Below are 25,881 nucleotides of genomic sequence, written 5' to 3'. Positions count from 1 at the left end.
AAAAGTCACTTAATGTATTGAGTGACGGATTTGAGTATGGCTCAAGCGAAGGCATAACAATCTCAACTTCTTCTTCTTCTTCTTCTTCATTCTCATATTCTGTCTCCAGTTCGTCCTCAGACTCAATTAACACATATTCTTTCACACTACCTTCACCAACAGAATCATGACTCTTTTCATCTTTAAACAAATTTTCAAAATCACTTAAATCGATATTTTGGATTGATTCGGGAGGGACTTCAGCAACTGGCTCTTCTTGTGGAGCCTTGTTTTTAGCTTCAACTGTCTCTGCCAGAGCAGCAAGTTGTTCCACTGGGAAATCACTTGGTGGAACATCCCCCATTTCTGCATCATTAAAAATATTTGAATAGTTCATATAATATTCACCATATTCATTAAAGCTTCGAATAGGTATCACTAACGGGTATCTAAAAGAGGTTCCTCCAGATTTAGTGTCAGCATCTTCTTCATCATCTTTTTCGTCACCACCCAAATCAGAGGAATACACTTCTCATCCATCCGTTATCAATTTAGTTTTTCCAGAAGTGAACTGTTTGATTTTGTCATTCATTTCCTTCAACTTAACTTCATTCTCACTCTTAATTTCAACAATCTGTTTCTTCAGCTTCTCTATCTTTCCTTTCTGACGATTCACACATTTCCACAAATTCTTATTATCTTCCACCAACAACTCAATCTTCGCATCACTAGCCATCTTCTCCTCAACGGCTTGATATTCAAGATTTGTAATATTAGTAATCAATGACAACAGAAGGTTTTGTTTTGTCTTAAATTCGGATGGAGTAACCTGAGGTGTTGTAACAGCAGCCCTCAGTGAGGTAACGGTGGCTTTAGCATCCTTCATGAAACCGGAAGGTTGATGTTGAGCTTGTTGCCTTGAACCTCCATGTGATGACCTTTGTGGTGAGTTATTATGGTGTTTGGTTCTCTTCTCCTACTTTTTAGGTTTCTCAAATGACATCGGTTGTTTCCCTTTTCTCTTTGGTGAAACATGACTAGGAACTTCGAAATCAACAGATTCAACTCACACAATGGCGGAATTAGTGAATCAAACCCTCTAGTGAATATGAAATGCTTTTTGGGATTAATTAAGTCAACCCACAATAATGGATGTGTGATTAGATTAACACCCAGAGCTATTATTCACCTCTTGAGTGATTTGGGTTGAGAGAGAATCAGACAGGTTACCAGATCTGAGTGATGTGTGTGTAATGAAAGGCTTAACCTAAAATGATGAACATAAACACTTATATACCCCTGATGTTGAGTCAACCGCGCGAGTCAGGCCTCACTCGTATGAGTGGGCTGTCTCAGGCGTACGGTTGATCACTCACTCGTGTATGTGTACATAGATTAGGTTTTTGACTCAGCTCAGCACACTCGTGCGTATGAGCTTGTCAGCCGTAAGAGTGAGGCTTCACTCGTACGTCTGACTGAGTCAAATATAGTCAAACTTCCTTATCGCGTTCCTGTAGTACATGTAACCACGTATAAACACATATAGGATAATAACGAGCGAATACGGTAACCCACAAACTGAAGTACTAACTACAAACTTAAGATAGATGTCTAGGGACTTACAGAAAATGCATCAATAACTCCCCCTAGGACCTAGAACAAAGTAAACATTCGTGAAATACATATAAGTCCAAAAGTAACATCAGTTTAACATCAATACATATCCAGATTCTCTCTCTCGCATAAATACATCAAAAATAAAATACAAACTAGCAATACAGTATACGACATGATTCAGTTGGCCTGAGCTTGATTCGAGCTTTGAGCATCACTTTCTCTATTGAGGTAGGCATGGTAGACATCGATCACACACTGATATCTCATAGCTTCCTCTTTTCTATCATCTCTGAATGTAATGTGATGGCGGTGAAGTGTCTCCACATCAAATCTCGACAAGTTCCTCAGCCACATAGGATCTAAAATCCTCACATTGTCGAACTGTATGCTTCTATCATCTTTTTCAATTGCAGTCAGGATCACTGATTCCTCCGGCAACTAATCATAGAACCACCATCTGAAGTTTTTGCAAATGTCCTTGGGTAAGGGCATCAAGGGAGATTGTTTCATGTACTTAGCTAGACGGAACTTAACAACACGAACTGGTCCACCTTTCGAATTCAACTTTGTCGGGTGCATGGAAATCCTGGTGGCTGTTGACTTGAAGATATTTCACTTCCCTGATTTGTACTCTTATCTGAGTTTTCTTTGAAACCACTTGAAAAGGTCTCTATCCACAGCGTTCAACATCTTCAGCTTCGCAAGTTGCATGATCTCAAAGTAAGGTAGAGTTTTGAAGTGACTCGGTCTAGCCATATAATCTACTCCTCCTTCCCTCTTGATCGCAAAACAATTGATCTCCTTGAAGTAACCCCAGCTCAATATTTTACCATTTGCATACTTCTTGGTTCTCTTCCCTTTTTCGTAGAAACTAACAAACTTCGGCTCGAGTTCTGGTTTATTCATCCGATCAGGGTTAACAACGTTCTGTTTCCACCAACTCTGACGACTCTCGTCTTCTTCAACGTTTCTATTCACCTTAACCCTATCACGTTCAAACTACTTCTTAATTTCATCCCATCCCCCGATCTTAGCTTGCTCGTCTCGGAGTTTCTTCTTCTTTAGTTCAGTCTCATTTCTTTCTTTCTCAACGAGCAGTTTCTCATGTCGGATTCTCTTATTCCTTTCCATCAAAACATCAACTTCTTTGATCTGTTTCTTGTATATCTTCCTTGCCTTTTCTAAATCATTTAAATTCTTCTTTTTCACCTCACTACTCAAATTGAAAAAGTCACTTAATGTATTGGGTGACGGATTTGAGTATGGCTCAAGTGAAGGCATAACAATCTCAACTTCTTCTTCTTCTTCTTCACTCTCAGATTCTATCTCCAGTTCGTCCTCGGACTCAATAATCACATCCTCTTTCATATTTCCTTCTCCAACAGAATCTTCACTCTCTTCATCTTCAAACAAATTATCAAAATCACTTAAATCGATATTTTAGATTGATTCGGGAGGGACTTCAGCAGCTGGCTCTTATTGTGGAGCCTTGTTTTCAGCTTCAACTGTCTCTGCATCTTCTGTATCATTATCACTGTCGTATGCTAGAGTAGCAAGCTGTTCCACTGGGAAATCACTTGGTTGAACGTCCCCCTTTTCTGCATTATTAAAAACATTTGAATAATTCATATAATATTCAGCAGTAAAGACCTCACCATATTCATTGAAACTTCGAATAAGTATCACTAACGGGTATCCAAAAGAGGGTCCTCCAGTGCCAGCGTCTTCTTCATCATCTTTTTGGTCACCACCCAAATCAGAGGAATATTCTTTTCCTCCATCCGTTATCAACTTAGTTTTACCAGAGGTGAGTTGTTTGATCTTATCATTCAACTCTTTCAACTTCACTTCGTTCTCACTCTTAATTTCAACAATCTTTTTCTTCAGCTTCTCTGTCTTTCCTTTCTGACGATTCACACGTTTCCATATATTCTTATTATCTTCCACCAACAACTCAATCTTCGCATCACTAGCCTTCTTTTCCTCAACGACTTGATTTTCAAGATTCGTAATCTTAGTGATCAATGACAACTGAAGGTTTTGCTATGTCTTAAATTTGGATGGAGTAACCTGAGGTGTTGTAACAGCAGCTCTTGGTGAGTTAACAGCGGCTCTAGCATCTTTCATGAAACCGGAAGGTTGTTTTTGAGCTTTTTGCCTTGAACCTCCATGAGACGATCCCTGTGGTGAGTCATTATTGTCTTTAGTGGTCCTCTCCTTCTTTTTAGGTTGCTCAGATGTCATCGGTTGTTTCCCTTTCCTTTTCCTTTGAATCAAATTAACATCCTCTTCAGTCGCTTCATCATCATCACCATTATTATCATCATTATTGTTTTCTCCTTGAGCTTCACCAGCAGATCTCTGATTATCACCTTCTCCCTCTTCCTCATCAGTAACTTCATAGTTAGAATCGGAATCATCGTTTCTCCAAGCATTACCAGATGGACATCTATAATCCTCCTTGATCAGATGGTAAACAAGCTTTCTTTTGAAATCAGGTATCAGATCCTCATTTTGTGTTTGCTCCATTCTTTGAAAAGTCACTACATTCATTGGACATAGAGGATAATATCATGTTCAAGCTTTGGTAGGTCTGGTGCAGCATCATTGATAATCAACTCAAGAAAATGGCGTAGATAAGATATCTCTGTGTAGAACTAAAGTGATTAGCTTTTAAGTAATAGAAAACAAATCCGGAGAAATCATATGGAGACTTTAGGATGAGTGCAACAAACATACTCTGCACTTTCTCATTCAGCTTATCAAAACCTGCTTTTCATTCACTTAAACAATGCATCAATACGTGAGCAAGATATCGATATTGTGGAGGCAGAAGAGTCTTCATTAATTCAAAATTACCAACAAGGTAACCAGAGTATCCACATCTCTTGAAGCATTCGTGGCAACACGATAACTAGAGTATCCACATCTCTTGAAGCATTCATGTGGGAGCAGTTCTCATCGTTGAACCCTATAATCCTTCTTATCACCGTCTTAGAAACAATAATCTCGTGCCCTTGAACAATACTAACCAGCTTAGCTTCATCCTCTAACACATCAAGCACTGCATTCCTCCATAATTCTCTTTGGTGGCTGTAGTATGCTGTACATGGAGTTGAGATAGTAGTATGGATCCTTGATCGCTTGATAAAATCAACAATCTCTACAAAGTGATCTCCTTTCTCAATAGTAGTGTCGTAGAGAGCGACTTGATTGTTGAGCTCACCCATTTCCAGAATAATCTCTGGTTGAGCAGGTGGGTTAACAGGATTGACCTGAGGATTTTGTGCTTGCTCCCCCTGAGCTTCTTGGTTAACAACTGGAACATTAACTTGTTGTTCAGCCATTGGTAGTATCTTTAACAAACTGAAACATCAATAGAAAAGTAAGAAACAGAAATCATATATCATGAATCATCAAAGCATTTGCAACAAAGTGTCATAAACTCGTTCAACATGACAAACGTGCGAGTGGCACTGTCACACGTGCGGCTGAGAGGTCAGTCGTGCGAGTAACATAGTCATTCATGTCACTGTTGAGACGTTTGAGCAATAACATGGTTTCAGACAAGGTACACGGTTGAGGCAACATGGATAAGCGAGTTAGTCAACCGTGTGGTGACTCGTGCGGTTAAGCACACGTGTCAGCTCAGTCAAACAAGTGAGCATCCAAATAAACACTAAGTGATATCAAATGAATGGGCTCAGATGTTCACACGGTTGAGCCTTAACCACGTACTGACTCGTGCGAATCATTTCCCACGCGTGCGAGTGAGGTCACTCATGCATGTCTGATGAAACCAATATTAAATGCTATTTTTAAATCAACAGGATTACATGTTTGTGTGTTTTAGAAGCCGATTTACATCACGATAGTAAGTGTATATACCATTTAACACAAAACAACATCAAACAATCATCAAAACATAATGTAATTGTACAAAATTTGACATATAACCCACTAGGGTTTCGACACATTCAAACATCAAATTAATCAATGAAAAATTGATGAAATTGTACCTAATTAGTGGCGCTGTGATCGGATTTTAATGCTTAACAAAACCTACGGTGGAAAACTTGAATGGTGAGGATCGAATTTGTGAGCAAAAATAGGTGTGGGTGTGCAAGTGTGAGCGACTGTGCTCAGCACCCCATATTTATAATCTCGTGCTCAACCATACGGTTGAGCACACGGTTCGCCTTCCAATCGCGTGGCTCACAGTCACTCATGCGTGTGACCCAGAAGTCTTTGGAAAAGTATAGAACAGGGTCATCTGTACGGTTAACCTCAATCGTGTGGTAACTCGTACGGTTCACACATCAAACGTGCGAGTGAGCCACTTTGGCAATTTCAAATTTTCACAAATTTAGGATTTCGACTCATTTATCAATCTTAGAGCTAACTAGCACCTTCAATTTGAGTCATAAATCACTAATCCGTCAAGAAATGAACACTAACACTTAGGCAATCCAAACATCGTAACCAAAAAGAGGTTATTACTCTAAACATTCTGTTTCTCATGAGTAAGTCCTACAGTGTAATTTCATCTTAAGGTCACCAACACCTTAAGTCATTAAAGTCCTTCAATCAAACACAAGCTCTACAAACTTCTATCTCGTGGATTTGGTGCCCAGAAATATCTTGATCTTAACAAGGTTCTTTCATATGTCATTGTACATTCAGAGGATAATCAGAAAATAAAGGAAAGATAAAATCTTTATAAATTTTCTGAAATATAATGTCATGCAACTAAAAGTATGCAAAAGAAAGACATTCTATCATGAAATGCAATAACATGCAAAACCAAAATCTTTTTGTTGTTTTACAGTTTTCAATGCAAACTATTTAATAAAAGTAAACAGATAAGCAAAACATACAAATCCACATTCTTTTTGTGAGCTAGATGATTTACAATTTAAAAATAGATCAAAACTGTCATATTGAATCAACTTCTGTTGTTCATTCCCAATTATCCAGTCTATATCTATTATCATGCAGTTACTGATATCAATCCTCATTAAACATGAACATATTTATTCTGGACACTTCGACAATCATGTTGCATTAATTACTTGAACACTAACAAGCAGTGATTTTTGAGATCACGTTAAGTTTATTAATCCTTGATTCTTTCATCACTTATGATTGTGCATTTCTATTAGGTTGTCAATTCATTACACGTAACTTTTCGTTATCTCTATCCATGTACTTCATTCAAATTGAACAGGATGGTTCTCACGGCATTTTGAATAACCATGTCAGCCTTTGGCTTCTACCAATGTGTTGACAATCTTCAATCTAGTTGGCTCGACTGATCTCAGAATATATTGGATTATCCGAATATTTACCGCAGGGATGGGTCTACAGTTAAAGCAGACTTGCCTGATGACCAGTCGTCACACGAAATAAATCTCAAGGCCCTTAACTTCTTTATGTTCAAATTGACATGGAAAACAAAATTGAAAGTTAAACTTTCATTTATAATATTTAGAGTATATCTAGGTAAGTATCTTTCTAACTTACAGTCTTAATAGGTATAACTCTAAATTGCAGACGACAAGAATATTGATAGTTCAGTGTGAACGTCGTGATTAAACAATTCAAGCTACGCGGGGACGTCACATTAAGAATGATCTGAGTTCTTTATGAGCACATCATGAATCAACATTCTTCATACTTTCAGGACTTTGCCATCTTGATACGCCAATTATTATTGACATTGATTTTCTTTTGATATTTTACTTTTTTAGCATATCACTGTCTTTTGATATATTGATTTTGAACGCCATCATGAATGGATTTTCCATTTTTATGCATGAACTCATGTTTCTTTGTTGTGTACTCAGATCACTCGAAGGTGTTCTCCCTTAAATGCTTGAATGGACCGCAATAAAGAATCATACTTTTCAACTTTAAGCGAGAAGGAATACCTACTTTAACATACACTAATTTTCTCTGTATTTTCAGGGTTTAGTTTCGATTATTAAGTCTTAGGCCTGTGACAACGTGGTATGCACCAGCCAAATAGATAATCCTCAACCCCTTAAATGATCTATTGAATGTCCCAATCATAGTTATGAAGCTGAATTGGTAGAGCAGCGTTGAATATTGCTTAGGGACATCCAACACCAACTTTTTCTAACGATTATCTATTATGATAGGGGATACCCTCAACCGACTGTTGAGTTCCTCAACAACTATCATTTCATACAGTTTCGGAGATAATTAGGTGATTACCTTCAAACGCTACAGATCGTCTATGACTTCTGAATCTCAGATGATCATTATTCTTATTATGATTGTCTAATGCCAAGAATTCATAAGTCACATCTATCAGTACATCACACAACAGATAGACATAAATGTTCAAATCAGTCCTTACTAAACAAATATATCTATTCTCAATACAGTAATTTCTTCATCTCCAACATATTAATCAAAACAAGCTCATTTTCGGAATTTTCAACTTTTTAGGGTTTTCTGATGAGGCATTTTATACTTTTTAGGTATTTTCTATTGAATCATATACTCCCCCTAAAATACTAAAACATAAAATCTTTTGTCTTTTAGCGTTTTAACAAAATAGATAGAAAATAGCTACAGACTAGCATGCAAACATGAAAGAAATCATGCAAGGAAATGCAGTCAGAAAGCAAAAATATGCAGTACAGATTAAAAACTAAAATCTATATGTCATGCATCCTACATGCAAAGTCTAAAAGTTTTATTAAACCTCACAATCAACATCCGAAATTACTTTGTCTCGATCAACAATGTCATTCATCTCTAAAAGTTGCAAGAACCTAGGTTTATCAAAAGCCTTAGTGAAAAGGTCAGCCCTCTGGTCCTTAGTACCTATTCTCTTAACCTCAATTATCTTTTTCTCATGGAAATCCCTAAGAAAATGATACTTAACACGTATGTGTTAAGTCTTAGAATGTTACACATGATTCTTAGTAATTGCAATAGCAGCAGTATTATCAAAATAAAGAGGAGAGAAAGAGATTCTTAGTCCGTAATCGCGAAATTGTTGTTGAATCCAAACAACTTGCTAACAGCACCTAGCAGCAACAATATATTCAGCTTCACACGTGGAAAGCGCAACTGCAGTTTGTTTCTTGCATTTCCAGGTCACCAACCTTTCACCTAGAAATTGACATCCTCCTGATGTAGACTTGTTGTTGATTTTGCAACCTGCATAGTCTGAATCACTGTATGCTACAAGATCCTTGTTGTTGATTTTGCAACCTGCATAGTCTGAATCACTGTATGCTACAAGATCAAACTTCTCTTCATTCGAATACCAGATGCCGAGATTTGGAGAATGTAACAGATAATGTAGAATTCTCTTGGCAGCTGTAAGATGAACTGTATTCGGATTAACTTGATAACGTGTACACAGACATGTTGCGAACATAATATCCGGCCTAGATGCAGTGAGATACATGAACGATCTGATGATTTCTCTATAGTATGTAGGATAAACAGGCTCCCCCTCACAGTCTAACGAAATACTGTGATTCATAGCTAGCGGGGTCGACACAGGACGTTCTTGAGTCATACCAAAACGTTCGAGTATATCATTCACATACTTTGCTTGGTGAAGAAAAATTCCTTTATCAGTCTATTCGACTTGCAAACCAAGAAAATAGTGTAAGAGACCCAATTTACTCATTTCGAATTCGTCCTTCATAACCTGCTCAAACTCGTCAACGAGTTCCTGCTTAGTAGAACCGAAGATAATGTCGTCTACATAAATCTGGACTAAGATAATATCATCATCTTTAACTTTCGTGAACAGAGTATAATCTACCGTGCCCATTTGATAACCTTTTTCAATCAGATAACTTGACAAACGTCCATACCAAGCACGCGGGGCTTGATGTAAACCATATAAGGCTCTTCATAAATGGTAAACTTTGTCAGGATGAAGATGATCTTCAAAACTCGATGGTTGACTGACATATACTCTTTCATTAAGCTTACCATAAAGAAATTCACTCTTGACATCCATTTGAAAAACTTTGAACTTCATAAATGAAGAAAAAGTCAAGAAAATGCGTATAGCTTCCAATCTGGCAACAGGATCAAAAACTTCATCAAAATTGAATTCAGGATCTTGCTGATAACCTTTAGCAACTAATCTTGCTTTGTTACGGATAACATTGCCATCTTCATCAAACTTACACTTCCAAACCCATTTTAGATCAATTACTTTAGCTCCATGCAGCTTAGTAAATAGTTTCCAAATATCTAAATGATTGAATTGCTGAATCTCTTCTTGCGTCGCCATGACCCAATCAACATGCTTCAAGGCTTATTTTGTTGTCTTTGGCTCTATTCTAGAAATATGACATGAGTACTCGTAGTATGCAGCAGCAGCTGTCATATGAGTATCAACTTGACCATCAAACTGAACTTGTCTTCTTGTTCTAACACATGCATTTGGATCTCCAATAATATTCTCTCTAGGATGATCAGCTGTAGTTTTGGGAACTGGTTGTGCGGGAATAGGTATCTCGTGATGTAGATTCGTAGTATCTCCAATATCTTCATGATTGTCAGACCTTTTACTCAAAATATCAGATCTGCAGGTATCGTACACTGGATCAACATCTTGATCTGATTCATGTACTGGCTCAGCGGAAGTAGGTAATGGAGTTGGAGTTGGAGTTGGAGTAGGTGCAGACACTTCTGGTTCATTTTGTAAATCAAACAGCATTTGTAACTTAACTTCATTCTCTGTCTGATCTGGAGCAAGATTGAATGAATCAATCAGTTCATCATAGTTATAAATCCAAGGATGACTCTTAGGATCACTCTTGTATGATTCCTTTGGACGTCAACTTTAGACCATTCTTCAACACATCTTGTTTCATTGTTGAAAACTCGCTTGTTAGGAGAACTATACCCAAGAAATACTCAAGTAACAACTTTAAAATCAAACTTACTCACGGTGCACCAAATGGTTCTAGATGCTTCAAAGATGGTTTTCTCCCATGCAATAACTCTTAGCAAGTTTTACCCAATCGCTTAACAGTTCAAACTCGATTCATAGTGTAACAAGCATTTGCAACAGCTTCACCCCAAAAATGAACAGGTAACCGATGAATCTGCCAGCATTGTTCTAGCTGTCTCGATCAATACCCTATTCTTTCTTTCAGCAACACCATTCATCTGAGGAGCGTATGCAGAACTGAACTGCATGTTGATACATTTTTCAATGCAAAAACCTGCAAGATACTGATTCTTAAATTTTGTACCGTTGTCGCAACGAATCTTTCTTACCTTTAGATTAAAACATGTCTCTAATCGATTGATTAGCACTTTCAAATTCTCAAATATATCGGACTTCTCTTTCAATAACATTACCTAAGAAAATCTTGAATAATCATCAGTTACCACCAGACAGTACTTACTTTCATCGATACTTTCAAATCGAATTGGACCGAAAAGATCCATATGTAAAATTTAAGTGGAGCAGAGATTGGATTATACTTCACCAACTTATAAGCTTTCTTGCTCTGCTTACCCTTCTTACACGGAACACATGTTCCTGGAATCTGAAAAGATCGAAGATCAATACCTTCTATAAGATTATTGTGGACAAGGTGATTCATTTTCCGAAAACTTAAATGACCCATGCGTTTGTGCCAAGTAATAGAATCTTATTCAGTCACTTTAGAAACAAAATCTTGATGATGTCCAGCAGTTGAAGTAGCAACATTCATATCTAGCATGTATAAATCAGCTTGTCTAGGAGCCTTCATTAAAATCATTTCTGGAGGAATCACAAACTCTGGTTTCAAAATGTAGCAGAATTCGTCATCAAATGCTACTTTAAAAGATTTTTAACAGATTTGTGAAACCGATAACAAATTATTTGCAAGCTCTTGACAGTAGTTCACTTTGTCAAAACTAACTTTCTCATTCTTCAATAAACCTTGAGCTGAAATGTGACCTCCTTTATCTTCAGCAAATGCAACATAACCTCCCTTAATTGGGTGTACATCCGAAAGAAGAGATAGTTGTCCAGTCATATGTCTCGAAGCACCGCTATCCACAATCCAGGTGTCATTTGCAGGTACCCTGGTTCCCTGCACATCACATTAAGAAAATTAATTGATAATGGAAACCCACGCCCGGACGACAGTAGGTTGTCCATTAACACCCATAGCTTAAAATTCCATCCATTTCCCGTTTGGGTCAGGTGGAATCTCATCATTAGGAACCATAAACTTAGACAGTTTAGAAGAAGCAACATTGCTCTTCTGGTATTTCACATTCTGCTCATCTTCGGAGCGATTCACTCGTGGTCTGTTACGGGAAAAGTTTTTTCGACGACTAGCTTTTTACGAAGGTGATCGTGCCTTGGGTTCAAAGGCTCTACCTTGATCACTTGATTCAAAAACTCTTACCTCATTATCCTTTTTAGGAACTTTAATCTTCATAGGAGAAATTGACCTATTGAGGTTCTTTCTCTTGTAGTCTCCATAGACAACATTTGTTGTATGTCTTCTAGCATGAACTTCATCATGAACAGGTGAACCTGCTCTATGAGCATAAGATGATCGATGATCATCATATGTGAATTCAATACTCTGTCTTGGTGATCTATACCTTCTAGGACAATTAGCAACAATGTGTCCAAACACACCAAAACGAAAACATTGACGAAATTCTCTATGTTCTCTAAATTGATATTGATTGTTAGAGTTTGAAAAAGAGGGGTCTTGTGCTTTTACAAACACATGAGAATCATTTATTCTCTCTCTAGGAATAGATTTAGGTGTAACAGGTGGAACCACTCTATTAACAAACTTTGGATTTCTCAGAATTCGAATTGGTTCATCTGGTGTTATCGCCCTTCTTTTCTCAGACTTATCTCCAAGACCAGTTTTCTTATCTTCTTCATGATCTAAAGAACCTTCAGTGGAGTTATCAGAAGTTGTATTCTCAGTTGAGCTACACTTCTTGTTCTTTTCAATGTAGTCCTCATAACTAGGTGGAATACAGTCTTCTGATCATCCATCAACTACATTTGCGTTAACAAATTTGTTCTGAAAAGGTGGAGCTACGGTCTTATATCCAATACCCTTTCCCTTGGTGTCATTTAATTCTACCATTAATGCATTCTATTGTGACGTACTTGCACAATAATTGAAATTGCTTCTAAATCAGCTTTAACACATTCATTTTCTTTCTTTAGTTCATTTATTGTGTCAACACGTTTAATTAAAGCTTGATTTATGTCAAAGTTATAACATTTAAGATCGTGAATTTGTTTTTTATAAACTTTGATCTGTTCTCTCAACTCGTTTTCAACTTTAGTGAATTGGCCGAGTTATATGTGAAAGAGATTGTTAGTCGACATGGTGTTCTGTTATGGATTGTGTCAGACAGAGATTCTAGATTTGTGTCAAATTTCTGGAACAGTCTACTACAAAATCTAGGTACACATGTTAATCTAAGTACGGCTTATCATCCTCAGACTGATAGTCAGAGTGAGGGAATGATACATACCTTAGATGATATGTTAAGAGCTTGTGTCCTAGAATATGTTGAGTCGTGGGATTCATATCTGCCGATGGTTGAATTTGTGTATAACAACTCATATCATTCGAGTATAAGGATGTCACCTTATGAAATATTGTATGGTCGTCGTTACAGAAATCCGACTTGTTCGTTAGTAGCCAGGGAGAAATAGTTTCAGGCCTCGAAATTGTTCAGATAATAGCCAAAAAGTTTCTACTGCGCAAGAAAAGTTGAAAGCCGTTAGAGACATACAGAAAATATATGTTGAGCTTCATAGATGTACGCTAACCTTTAGTGTGGGTGATCGTATGTATCTAAAAGTTTCGCCTTGGAAAGGGGTTATCAAATTTGGTAAATGTGGTAATTTAGCGCCGAGGTTTAATGGGCCATTTCCGATCAGTGAGATTTTGAATGATCATACATTGGTTTTGGATCTTCTGCCAGAATTAGCTGGTATTCATAATAATTGATTGAAAAGTCATCAAGTTGAGAAAGAAACAAATTTCGATTGTGTAGATTGAGTGGAAACATAGTCTGAGGTCTATCCTTACGTAGGAGACAGAAGAGTTGATGAAGACTCGTTTACCTCATCTGTTTGACCTAGACCAGATTCCGAGGATGGAATCTCTTTAGGGGGTGGATTTGTAACAGACAGAAACCTCAGCTAGATGTAAGATGACTACTTTTCCCTTAGGTTTATATTTTTGGCTATAAGTACTTTATTTTTATATTATAATTATTGTTGTTTAATTATTCGGTTAAGACCAGTTTGTGACAAGGGTTATAGAATAAGTTTGTTCACCCCATTATGTATAGTGAAACAGCTCTTTTCTTCCAGACACTTCTCACCCTCTCTCTTTCTCTGTCGTACCTAACATCTTTAACCACTTAAACCCTAATTCTCTAAATCTCGATTTTAAGTCTGATTTGTGTGCTTAAATCGTTTCTTGTGTTGTTGTGATTCTAACAAGGTAAGATTTGTGTGATTCATGTCCAAATCTATGAATTAAATGGGTTTTTAGTTAGTTTTTACAAAAGTGAGTTTCATGTCAAAATTGTTGGAATTTGAAGTTGTTTGTGCTAAAATCTTATGGGTTTATGTCTTATGATGATTTATAAACAATATTTGTTGGGTTTTATGGTTAAAATCGAGTCCTAGATCGAGATTTGGTGATTTTGGGGTAAAACCTGCAACTTTGCTACTGGTGCAGCTCAAGAACACAGTCGGCCGACTGTCTCTCGACAGTCAGTAGTTTATCTAAATAAACGGTAGTTTTTCTAGACAGTCATCTGATTTTCTTTGGACAATCGGTAGTTTATCTTTTAGAGGACAGTCAGCAGTTTGTCTAGACAGTCGGTAGTTTGTCTAGACAGTCGGCTGATTATCTTTGGACAGTCGGTAGTTTTCTAGACAGTCGTCCGACTATCTATGACAGAAAACCGAAATGGGCATTTGGAGAAATTTGATGAAAAGTGTCAGTGTTTAGACATTATGCTGCCTGTGTGTCTAATATTGATTAGAGCACTATACTAACTTGGTTAATATTGTTCTCAGGCGATAAGAACAAGGAAGAAGCTCAGAAGTTAGATAACTGAGTTATAGCTGGTAATCGGTGAGTGGGTCTATCTCCGGATAGAGTTTAAATAGCATGTCATGCTACTGTAGTTTACTCTATTACCATGCTTTATTGTAAGATTATTACCATGTTTAGTTAATGGTTGTTATGCTAGTTTGATGATTGCATGCTTGTTGTTGTTGTGTAAAATTATGTGTGTACTGTATTTGACACCAGTCGCTCCTACGGAGGCTAGGGACTTTCAACCGTTCCAAGGGAGGTTGTAGTCCGTATGAGGTCAACCAATCCAAATCATCCAAGGGAGGTTAGGTTCATATCATGTTGTCTGTGTACTGATTCAACATGATGACTATTGGTAGACTCTAGCCCAATCAGCTAAGGTCGTGTGCCCGTACAAGCCGCTGATCCTCGTATTGTCTTTACTTGTATGCTAATTAGTAGATAGCATGATTGTAACGACCCTGGATTTTCCAACGTTTATTTATTAATAATTCATTATTAATGCTTGCGTTTTAATAAACATGTTCTTATACGTGTTACTTGTTACGGTATTTAACTTTTCATGGCCCGATTTGTCTTTGTGACACACGTACTTTTCACGAATAATATTTTCGAATATTATTTACATTCATGATTAATTATTATTAGTCATTTTAATTAACTAAGGTTACTAGTTAATTACTTGGGCTTTATTCGATTAATTTCGTACTTACTTGGACTTGGGCTTTTATTATTGGAAATGGACTTGGAAGCCCACCCTACCCTCTTAATGGACTTGTAAGCCCATGTTTTATGCAAGTATTACATTAAGATACAACTAGATTAATTAGCTTAGTGAGGAATCTAGTTACATGCTTACTTACACCATTTTTCCATACCACTTTGCTTTAATACCACTTCAAGCTCTCACCACCTCCCCATGTATGAAAGTGCATTTGATCCCTTCCCTTTTGAGCTCCTCTAAACCGTCGGTTTTGATGGGTGTATGCGGAGTTCATATTTTCATTTTTTTTGTTCACTTATTTACTTGTATTCTATCTCATTTCTTCACACACACATACTTACACTTTCTCTCAATTTCCTCTCATCTTTTTCTCTCAAAACTTGGTAAGTCATAAACCTTTTTTTTCTCTCTTTTTCTTCCAACAAAACCGTATGCCATTATTATCATCATACTTGATACTAGTTGTTGTTTGTTGGTTGTTATTCAAGATCAAACTTTATAGTTTGAATCTTCATGTAATCTTGGTTACTTTCATCTTTTGTTTGTAAAGAACCAAGAACAAGAACCTAAACTTTCTAGTTTATGGTTCTACACTTAATGTTTTAAAAGATTTAAAGTTCATGAGGTTATAATCATACTTGTGTTCATGTTTGTAAACTTAAGGTTTACTTTCTTAAAGATCAAAGCCTTGGCTTGAATCTTTCTAAGTATGAACAACCAAGAACTTTTACTTGTATATTTAGTTTATTCCTTTCTTTTTTTATGTACTTTAAAGTTGTGATGTTGTTAAATTGGTCAAGTATTACTAGTTAATCTTGATCTCATATTTCTTGAAACTAAAAGTTAACTTTATAAGTTCAAGAACATGGAAGTATAACTTTCTAGTTATAACTTCATATAATTATATTGGATCTAAGTTTATATAACTTATGGTCTTCTAATTTTGTTGTAAATAAGAGCTTACAAGCTTACATATCTTTAAGATCTAGCTAAGATCTAAGTTCTACAACTTATGATCTTGATTATTTAGTATACTTTCAAGTTTGTAGCTTAATATTACTTTTATAACTCATGTATGTGTCGGATCTAAGATCTTGATGTAACTTTGGTTCATCAAACAACATACAACTCTTAAGTGAGTTGTGCTACATATCTTAGAATTACAATAGTGTTATGATGGTCAAACTGTAACATCCTGCATTTTTCCGTTAAATTATTTTAACGCCCGTCTTTTTATTTTAATAATATCCTTCGTAACTAGATTCGTATCCTAAATTAGCTAACATTCTTAATAATTTCGTTATTGGATTATAACGTCTCCCATACTCTCGTGAAATTCAAATAATTCGTTTGGTTAATTCACGCACCCGCACCCGAACTAGAGGGACTAAACTTGCAAAGAGGCCAAAGATTTGACTAGGTCAACTAGTCAAACCTTCAACCTCCTCCTCTCATTTCTCTCTTTCTTTCTTTTTCATACTTCCAATTTCTCTCAATAACTCAAACAAGATTCATCATCTAAATCCGATTTTGGAGGCTAACATCAAAACAAATTACATATTTGGAATCCTCTCTTCATCCTCTACAACTTGATACCAATTTCATCTCATTTGGGTAACTTTCTAAAATCACTAGATTTTGTGTTCTTGATGTTTTAACTTATAAAGTTGTTAGTTAGTGTCTATGGCTCAAGTATAACATGAATACATGTTTTGTTTGCTCGATTTGTTATTTTGAGTAACTAGTTTGAACATTTGAAATGGGTGTGCTTAATCCTTGCTTTTGGTTGATTAAATGTTAAAGTTCATGTATTAAATGTGTTACTAGCATCATTAGCTTCATTTTGATGTGTAGGTTGATTTAGAAAAGCTTCATTTACAAAATGGTTGAATTCATGATTTTGGTTAGGGTTTGATAGACTTAAAATGAACTTTTTGATGCTTAAATGCCATGAAATGTTATTTGTAAGTGTTTAGTTGTAATGCACGTTTCATTACCTTCAAAACGGCATATCATACGTGTGAATTGGATTCCCGAAACTTAAAATGCATTTGATGAACTTGAAACTTTGAAAATAAACCTTTATTGATCAATTGACGAGTTTTCGGTTATCGTAATTGATGTTTTTGCTTGGTGAAAAGTAGTTAGTTGTATTCCTTGTCAAAATACCTTTCCAACGATATAAGATACTTGTTTTGGATGTTTACGGTTTAGGATTTATGGGTATTTGAAGTTGGATTCGTGCTTGAGTGTGAAAACTGCCAGAATTCTCTGCACAGGTAATGGCGCGGTGCGCCATGTACCCGCGCGGCGTGCCAAAGTGGTCTGTCCAACTTTGTCGATTTTTGAATAATTTTTGCTATGCTACGCACCTCCGATTCACATGTAACTTGTTCTAACATGCTCATATATGATTTCCAAGCTCAGGAAAATAGTTCGGGACCCGACCCGACCCCGTTGACTTTTTTGTTGACTTTGACCAAGTTTGACTTTTAGTCAAACATAACAAAACACTTATGCAATCATTCTAATCTTATTTTATACTTGATTCTTGCATGAAACTTGACAACGTGATTCACATGCTATATATTCGAGTCGTAACGAGCCATAGGACTAATTGAACATCTTTGACCTATAGTGTTTACCGTTATTGATACGACCTATTTGTTTAGGTCAAGACTAGCATTGTTCTTTGCACATGTTACTTGTTGAAGTACTACTTACTCGTGCACACAAGGTGAGATCATAGTCCCACTTTTACTCTTTTTGAACTTACATTTGGGATGAGAAAACATAAACATTTCTTTTACTAAGTGAACACAAGTACAGGAAAACAAACATTCTACATACGAGTTTAGAACAAAATCCTCAATTCGATTATCATTAGTTACACTTGCTGGGTGTAAGCGAGAACTTATGTTGTATGGATCCATATGGGTTTGACAAACCCTCATTCAAACGGTTCGCTACCGTTTATGAATGAAATATATTTTCGTGAAACAGTGTATGTTCTAACACTATTGTGATGGGGTTCTATGGAAGGAAAGTTAAGCATTGATAATTGGGTGCTCGTGAAACAAACTTTTGGAATGTATTACTATTATATTAATGTTACAAATCTTGTGGTTCATTTGTACTTACTTACTTAAACCTATGATTTCACCAACGTTTTCGTTGACAGATTTCTATGTTTTTCTCAGGTCCTTGAACGTTTTGTGATACATGCTTCCGCTCATTACTTTTGATGCTTTGCTTGGATATCGAGTATACATGCATACGTGGAGCGTCTTTTGGCTACTTTTAAATTGTGTCGCATATGTTTCAATTGTACTTTAAACTTTGTTATGTAACTAGTTGTCGAACTACTTTGTAAACCTTGAAACATCTTTACTTTTGAAATAAATGCGACATACTTTTGGTCAAACGTTGTTTTAAAGACTTATGACCACGTAACGGGACCTAAGTAGACGGCGCCGTCAATGACGATTTTGTCGGGTCACTACACAAACCTTCATTAAGATGATGCAAACCCATCAACGAGTTGTACACTTGAAGCTATACGCATCAAGGATGAGAACCGTGATGAGCATCAAGCACCAAGAACCCACCAGAACACCTTTCTTACTGTTTCTGGAACTGATCAGACTACCTGGGCTACTGTAAAGTTTATTTTCAGTTATTTCGGTTCGAGTAGATGATTTTCCGTTTAGACCTTGTCTTAATCCGAGTTACGGTTTAGGATCTATGGCCTCCCGAAAGTCACTACACCCTATTAACGTTGTGCTGAAATTTCTGACCTACTCGCACTTAAACCGTCACCACGGTCAAACGAAGACGAGTTTGGTTCTGGAAATTGGTCAGTACCTAGGGGACTCATATATGGAGCCATGGCCACTGGTATCACCCCATTCAGTTTGTATAGAGGTCGTGGCGACTGAACGAAGTCAGCCCTTGTTTCAAAACCCTAGTCTTGACTTAAAACTTACTTTACACTTTTTGTTTAATGATGAATGATGATGGTACTTAAGACCTAATTTACATACATTTAAACCTTTGAGAACGGTTTACTGACTTAGTAACTTTTTGTCATAACCCGTCCTTAACCATAAGAACGTGTTAGATAACGTATGATTTCATAGCGAGGTATTGACCTCTATATGCGACATTTTTAAAAGAACAACTGCATATATTTTACATTACAAACCATAATTCTTATTTTTGATACAAGCTTTAGACAATAAAAAGATGATTATCGTTTAGCGATAATCTTAGACTTACAAACTTTACATATGATGATAACAACACGATTTCTAGCATATTTTACAATACAAATCCTTGGATATGCAGTTTTGTTTTTGACACAAATATGAGTACGCAAGATCCTGCTTAAATTCAACATGTTGCAGCGGAAGCTTCTAATTATTACTTGAGAATAAACATGTTTAAAACGTCAACATAAAGTTGGTGAGATATAGGTTTAATGCCGGCAGCGATATAAATATAGACCACAAGATTTCATATATAAACATTTTAATAAAAATATTCTAAGTGGTTGAGCACTTGATAACCATACTTAACATTTAATCACGTCGCATATTCCCTTTATTATGAAATCTTACTACACCGTACCAAGTGTAGTCACAAAACGAAGTACTGTTCAACCGTAGAATACTGGTCGTCCAGTCCGGTTGGGGTTGTCAGGCCCGATAGATCTATCAACAGGATTCGCATTTACAATACCGCTGTAAATAATAGTTACCAAGCTACAGGGAAGTATGCCAGTGGTACAACTCAACGTAGAATATATTTTTCAGTTACTTGTGTCCATAACGTAAAACATAAAATACATGTATTCTCATCCCTAAATACTTAGAGTTTAAAAGTGGGACTATATACTCACTTTCGTCTTGAAGATATGTAATTTTGACTTGGTCTCCGATTGATATCACGAACCTATCCATATATAATATATCAATACCTTTTCTTTTTAAAACAATCGTCACATATATATACTTATTATACTTTTAATACTTTTAATAATTTCTTAGTCCGTAGTTAGCAGTCCGATGTTAGTAATTCAATTTTAATGGTTCATTTTTAGGTGTTTAATAAACCCCCAATGAAATAAATAAAAACCCCCATCGTATATGTATTGGTCGAGATTAATCTTGACCCACGGTACCGGTGTTGTCAAATGACGTGTTGCGTACATAAAGTACCGGTGTTGTCAAATGACGTGTTGCGTACAATCATGGGATCTTATGATTAATCTTCTCGTATTGTTTACGGGTGATCCTGAACCATATAAAATTAAATTATGAATACATATATATAAAATATCATGTTATTTTAAAAAGATGTGATTTATTTAATTTTCTCCAATTATTTTCGTAGCTAAACTAGTCTTAGATATCCGATCTCGTTTTGGTCATAGTTTCTTCGTTACAACTCCGTTTTCGTTGATTCAACTTGCCACTTCCTTGGATCGAGTCCCTCTTTAAGACTATGAACTGTAAATACCTTAGTTTGTATTCGAAATCACAGGTCATAGGTCAAACTTTAGTGAAACTTATGAAGTTAATCATTTTCCATCATGTAAACAACCTTAAATGATTATTTTTCTAAAAATACTTATACTTTGAGTTAAATCATGAAATTTTTATGTGTTATCATATTCATAGTAAAAATCATTTTTCCAGAAAATAAACCTCCAATTCAAAGTTTAAGATGGTTTTTAATTATCCAACCCAAAACAGCCCCCGGTTGCACTCCGACGTCGTAAATTCAGTTTTTAAGGTGTTCTTTGAAAAACCAAGTTATACCTTGTTAAATTAGCATATATTTATGATATATTACAGGTCTTGAAGTATTTTAAAAGTTAAGTGAGAAGGATCTATTTAGTTTGTAAACAAGTTTGAAAACATTCAAACTATGTTCTTGTTGTTAAAATTTTATACCACAAAATAAGATAGCTATATATATATGAATCGAATAAGGTTATGAACAAAGTTACTACCTCAAGTTACTTGGACAAGATTGCTGTAAAAGAGAAGTAAAAATCTAGAACCAAAAGAGTGATGAAGTTGGATGAAAGATTTGAAGTAAACTTGTGTTCTTGAAAGGATTCTTGAAGTGTTTTTGTAAGGTTTTTCTTATGGTGTTTAAGTGATGTTTTTATGGCTAGATCTTCATGGATACTAGCTGAATGGTTATGGAGTTTCTTAAGAGTGTGTTTTTGGTTAAAGAAATGAGGTAATAAAATTTGAAAATGGAAGATGTATTTAAGGCCATAAAAACATGATTAATGGAAAAACATGGACAAAATTTCATGTTGTATTTTTATGTAATTAGTCATACTAAACATCAAAAGTAGTTACCTTATACATAAGGCATGAACAAGGGCTGGTTGGTGGTGATTTGATGTGTATATACCAATAGTAAATACGTATAGAAGCTAGGTATGATACGAGTACATATACTCTAGATATACGTATAGAAAATCTTGTGAAAAATGGAATGAGAATTCAAATATAGCTATCTTTTGTGAATATACTTATATTGTTTTATGTATTTAAGTCTTTAAAAGTGATTAAATACATTACATATAACATTATATGTTATAAGTATTTATGTCAAATAACGTTACGTATGGTTATCGTTTTGAAAACTTAAGTTAGTAGTTTCAAAATATACTTATAACTTATTGTTATTAATACAAAATGAGATATTAAAACATCCTTAGATCATGTTAAATATGTATATATACATATATATACACAAACGTATAATTATCATATGTTATATAGTTCGTGATATCTCATTTTGTATTAATAACTTATTGTTATTAATACAAAATGAGATATTAAAACATCCTTAGATCATGTTAAATATGTATATATACATATATATACACAAACGTATAATTATCATATGTTATATAGTTCGTGATATCATCGGTCAAACTAGACGGTCAAACGTTGTGTAAAACTCATTTCAAAAACATAAGTCTCAACAATTTGGATTGCTTATCATGTTGGTAAGGTTTAATTTATGTAAATATTAATCTTATAAGTATAGAACGATCGAAAAAGTGCGGGTCATTACACTTTTGACTTAGGTTGAGGACCTTTCGGACCAACCACTTGCTTACTTTTCCCGCGTATCGACTTTTACTACTTTCCACTGTGAGTTATAGCATCCCTTTTTACTGTAACTATTTTGGGAACTGAGAATACATGCGCATTTTACGTGTTACATACTAGGCACGAGTACTTAAACTTTATGTATGTGTGGGTTATACAACAGCATAAACTTTCCCCTTAGCTCGGTAACGTTTAGTCATTGGTATTTGAACCGGTGAACGCGAATCTTAGATATGGATCCATAGGGTTTGACATCCCCACTCGGGCTTGTAGCGCTAGCATTTAACGGGTGTTTAATACTTCGTAAACATACGCACTCGCCAAGTGTACTTTTAGGAGGTGATAAATGTTAAGTTAGTTACCAAGTGCCCACGGTTATACATATACTTTTCATACTGTTTTGAAACGCTGTTGAAGCACTAAAATCTGGTGGCCTACCTTACATTACTGTTATACTTAAACTATAGCTCACCAACCTTTGTGTTGACATTTTTAAGCATGTTTTTCTCAGATGCTTAAGGTTTGCTTGCTTCCGCTGTACTAGTCATGCTTTGTAGACAACCGCTGCGCTTAATAGAGATGTCACCGCATGAAATGTTTATTTTGCATTCAAACAATATTACTTTTGAAACAATGTATTTGTAACGACCTATGGGTCACGTACTATCATTCTTGCTTGCTATTCGTAGAAGCATACTTTCGGATGTTAAACATTTGACGTTGGTTAAAACGTCACCTTTTATCATGAATGCAAACTTCTTTTAAAACAGCATATAGTGTTTAACCTTGTAATGATCATGTTGTTGATGATCCGTACATGATGGTTTTGTACGGGGCGTCACAATGATAGTGATATTGATTGCATATTTTGTGCTTAAGCTTAGTCTGTTAGATAGATTCCATTCACTTAGCAGGACGCTAATCCCCCACATTCCTCCCTTGCAAGTTTAGGTACTGCTAGTGAGGGCCGGATGGAGGTGTTGAAAACATGTTTGACATGCGAACTCTGATGTATTTTTTGTAACCAATGTTTTGTATTAACGTAACACCGTTGTGTATTTATAAACTTAATTACGTGGATTTATGTAATGATGTAATTTATGTTGTGATTTTAATATTAAAGACTTCCGCTGTGATTAAAAAAATGGTCGCTGTTACATTCATAATCACATAATTAAAGTATTAAAAATGTATTAGAAAATAATACATTACAACGAGCACGTTAAATTCAAAATAAATTGATGCGGAGTGTCACACATCACATTTCACACTTATATTTCAACATTGTAACGTACATTTAAAGATACATATTCGCTAATCATGGCAATATTATCTAGCATAGTAATAATAGACATTATGAAGGACAGAAAAGGGATAAAAATAACCGTAGATTAAACGAGTTCCAAAATTACAAAAGTGAAAACTTTTGATACACCTCCAATCTTTAATAGATTCTATTTTATATGCTACTTTAGGTGCTTATATGTAACATCCCGTTTTTTTCCCGTACATATCGAAAGGTACATACTTAATCATTTGTACGTATGTAACTCGTTGTTTATGCGTAATTGTGTGTGTGTGTGTGTGTATATATATATATATATATATATATATATATATATACTTGTTGATGTATGCGTAAATAAGTCTTAAAGGAGTTTCGGTTAGTGTTAAGTCTTGTGAGACTTAGATATGAGAGTTAGACGTGTATTGGAAGCTTGAACGAATTTAATGTTGTGTAAAATGATTTTTGTGTTTAAGATGGTCGAGCTGACCAGATCGTGCCTTAGGCCGCGCCGCGACAAATGGGTCCGCGCCGCGGCAAAGCAAGCAAATCAGGATCGGAAGTTGAGTTAAGAAGGGTCAATTTTTATGTTATATGTCGCGCCGCGACGAACTGGCCGTGCCGCGGCAATTCTGCTGAACAGATTCCGAACTTAGATCTTTTTGAGGGGTTTTAAGGGGCAAAATAGTAAATTGACATGTGGATCTGATGGGAGCATTAACTCTCCACCACATATTCTTTTAATTCATTTCTTTTTCTCTTTTCTCTCCATTTTCTCTCCCAAAACTTAAAACGCATTTGAATTATAAGTGAGATTTGAGAGTGAAAGATTGAGGGTTGATCTTTGGAGCGAGATTTAAAGTTGTTCCTTGTGTCTCTAGCTACGCGTTGATAGTCTCGGTAAGTTCTAACTCTAAGTTTTGAGTTTTAATTGGTTAATGACTAGGGTTTTGGGTACTAGAGATTTGTAAGACCCATTTGGTGGTAAAATGGGTGAGTTTGGGTTATGTTGTTGTAATGAAACCATAATAGCCACAATCTAGGGTTTTGGCCTTGTGATTTGAGGTTGTAAGTGTCAATTGGTGTTGCTAGTCACTAATGCACTTTAATATTTATGAAAGAAGGGTTAATGGGTAAGTTTGACTTGATTGTGAGTTTAAGTGAGCTAAAATGGGTCAAAATGTACTAGTTGACCTAATGGGATGAAATGGGTATGGATTACCCTAAGTTTTGTGTTAATTGAAGTTAATAGACTTTAATTCACTAGTCTTAGTGATTAAAGTCGAGTCTTGGCCATGTATGGGCGGTTGTGAGTATTTGAGTCATTTAATGTAATTTGGGTCATTAAATGCTCAAGTGGGAGTATTGTGGTTAATTCCACTAGTTGTGAAATTGAATGTGCACTTAATGATTTAGGTACATTGCGTTGAAGCTCGGAAGCGCTAAATCGTCATCCTTGTGACAAGGTGAGTGGAATAATTATGCGTTCATGTATATGGCGTGTTTATTTGTGAATGTTATGGTATGAACCACGTGCCGGTAGTGCCATAACATGTGTGGGATGGGATGTGAACCACGAGCCGGTAGCATCGAGTGTGAACCACGAGCCGGTAGCACTATAAACTAAGATGTGAACCACGAGCCGGTAGCATCGAGTGTGAACCACGAGCCGGTAGCACTATAAACTAAGATGTAAACCACGATCCAGTAGCATCGAGTGTGAACCACGAGCCGGTAGCACTATAAAAGAGTATGACTCGAGCGTATGGTGTGAACCACGAGCCGGTAACACCATAGCGTTATTGGTTAACCATATTGAGATTGTTGATTTGTTTAGCGTATTATATATATATATATATATATATATATATATATATATATATATATATATATATATATATATGTTGAGTTGAGTATATGCTAATGAAGTGGCGTGATAATGTACGACTTATTGGTGTTACGTTTATGTTGACATGCTTTTTGAGTTACAAGTTCGTATGAGGTATTTGGTAATGTGATTGC

This window comes from Rutidosis leptorrhynchoides, chromosome 4, assembly GCF_046630445.1.
Source record: "Rutidosis leptorrhynchoides isolate AG116_Rl617_1_P2 chromosome 4, CSIRO_AGI_Rlap_v1, whole genome shotgun sequence".
Lineage (NCBI taxonomy): Eukaryota > Viridiplantae > Streptophyta > Magnoliopsida > Asterales > Asteraceae > Rutidosis > Rutidosis leptorrhynchoides.
The sequence above is the reverse complement of the archived record's forward strand: the minus strand, read 5'-3'. Positions refer to the sequence as shown.